We start from the raw sequence: 2,777 nt of genomic DNA, 5'->3' as shown, positions 1-2,777 counted from the left end.
TTAGCAACACTCAACTTAGCACGAGAGGACGGGGAAGAGTTGTCAGAGCCATGGTGTTCGAGGATGTTTGTGTTTACAGGACCATCGCCACAGAGATTGTACTCCTGCGGATTCAAAAATGAAGTGGAATGTAATGATACAAAATTTTTACAATAATTGTCAGGCAATTGACCGCTCGAGGCATTCCAGTAGTCCCAGGTGTACACAGCCTGAGGGGACTCGAAGTCTAGTGACTTCCGCAACTCAAATATTATGTCCTCGTCGATGTGTGAATTGTGAGACACCACCCACTCACTAAGCAGTCCTTCTGACATAAAGGACCTGTGTGTCCCCTGTAGTGATGGGTAGTCTGAATGCAATCGATTTGAACCTTCCATTCCCATTACATCCAAGTATCTATGAAACAATGTTTTATGTACTAACTTCGTAAATACGTCTGCAACATTATGGGTGCCAGGGCACCAGTATGGCCGTACCTGCTTGGCCTCGTGCATATCTCTTATACGGAATTCTCTCAGACAGATATGCCTTGTTCTGGGTGAGGATTCAGGATGGTTTGCGACGCTTAATGCAGCTTTATTGTCAATCATGATAGGGATAGCTGGAATATCTTGGCTCAAACCGAATAAAAATGGAAAATCGCACTGTAGAGTATGATACCACACGGCACTGTCAGCGGCCGAGGACGCGGCAATCAGCTCGGCTTGCATTGTACTGGCTGCCGTAATAGTTTGACGCTTTGAGTTCCACTGCACTAAACTACCAAATACATAGAAACAGTGTCCGGAGGTGCTTTTCATTTGCTCTCCATCTGAGGCCTTGGGCAGCCAATCGGCATCAGAGAAACCCACTACTGGGCTACTAGGGACATCATTCATTTCCGGAAAGGCAGCGGCCAGGGAACCAATATGACTAATGGCTTTGCTATTCTTGCGATACACAAGACTGAGGTCCCTGTGCTCCTTAAGGTATTGAATCATGGCCTGTAAATAAAGTATGTGAATTTTCTTTGGCCCATGCATGCCTTTGCATGCTTTGGACACAATGGTGGAGAGATCAGGCCTGCAGGTGATGGAGAAGTAGATGCAGGATCCCACTATGCTAGCGAAGTTTTCCTTCAGCTGCAGTTGATAGTCCGACAGTTCGTCATCATCTAAACTCGGAGGGTTGTCGATTTCAGATGAAGAGGTTGATTGAGACCAACGATTGCTGCTAGCTAGGAAAGGATACTTCTTAAACAAGTCATCAATCTTGGCCTTGACGTTCATAGAGAGTACACCGTCAGTATACGAGATATCCATGCCCAGGAAGGAGTTAATGTTCTCATCCCATTGATGCTCTCCTTTGAATTTCTCTTGGAACAGTTTCCGCAGCTCCGCTATTTTGCTGACGTCAGTCCCCGTCACCAAGATGTCATCAACAAATACGGCACACGCAACCCATTTACCTTCATGATGATGTATGTAGAGACTGGTATCATTCTTGCTGCGAATGAAGCCAGCTTCTAGTAAGACTGAATTCAAAAGTTTATTCCATAACATAGGTGCCTGTTTAAGGCCATACAGGGATCTGAGCAATCGGATTCCCAGCTTGGAGTCTGGAAACTTGTCCTGTATGCTTTTCAGCAAGTCAGACCTAATGTCTACACCTTTTAGGAAAGGAGATGAAAATTGGTCTATCAAGTTTGGTTTGGATAGGTAGATGATTGGTTTCATTTTCATGCCACCTGTCACTGTGTTTGGGAATTCGGATTTGACTCTGGTTTGCTTCACAGTCTGCACAGGGACTCATCATTCGGCTGTCGCCTGGTTTTAGATCGAAACCTAGTGTGGTGCCTGCTTCAATGTCGCTTCTATCTGTTGCCAGGATCTGTGTGTTGTCTTGTGGTAAAGGTCCACTGCGAACTTGGAATCGGCATATTCCTTAGACGTTGGGGATGGACATGGGCGCCATCCTGAAGTAGGCGCTTTGGGTGCATGCTTCTTCTTGCGGTGTTTCCTGCTGTCTGAGATGTTATCCCTTACGTCAGAAGAAGATAGTTCAGTATGAGCACCCAAACACATCAGTGGTCGAGCATGTATATGTAGGAAAGCGGACAGACTGTGTGTTGACATGTCACCTCCGAGTATGTGTGTACATACGGTGAGGTACACTGCTGTGAGCATAAACCTAGGAATTGCATTTGAAATCATTTTCCTGGCAGTCTCTTCATCCATCGACTGTAGGCGTTGTAGACAATCGGGAGTAAACGATGATGCCCTGGCAGCCTCCACTGTGGTGAAATATCTATGGACAGGCGCGTTAGGGCTTTCATGCCTGTGAGTGACATCAATGATTACATTCATGTCACTGGTGATGGTGGGTGCCGGACCAGATGTGAGATAACCTGTAGTACCCTTCTTCTTGTTTAAGTACGGATCGCCAGTGTGAAAACGGCTATGGCTATGACAAAGAGTTGCCCTGACATGTGAACGCAGGTAGTTCATAGCATCCTCAAATAGGATTTCTCCCCCGGGTGCAAGGCGCGCGCTCCGCGGCCTTGCATTCATTGCGTCGACTACCTGCTGGCGAGAGACAGAAGACGAAGAGTGGGAGAGGCTACAGGTGAAGTATATTCCCTGATCGCCAGTACGGGCGCCAAAATAAATATCGCATTGGGGAGGGTCGCGCTGATACAGCAGCTGGAAGCTGCAGCGAAGCGACACAAGGCCCCGGGGAATTGGCGCAGTAATAATGAGTAGATATACGCTACATGCTTACGGTGGCTCTACTGATGT

This window comes from Aureococcus anophagefferens (genome assembly GCF_000186865.1).
Source record: "Aureococcus anophagefferens unplaced genomic scaffold AURANscaffold_46, whole genome shotgun sequence".
NCBI lineage: Eukaryota > Pelagophyceae > Pelagomonadales > Pelagomonadaceae > Aureococcus > Aureococcus anophagefferens.
The sequence above is the reverse complement of the archived record's forward strand: the minus strand, read 5'-3'. Positions refer to the sequence as shown.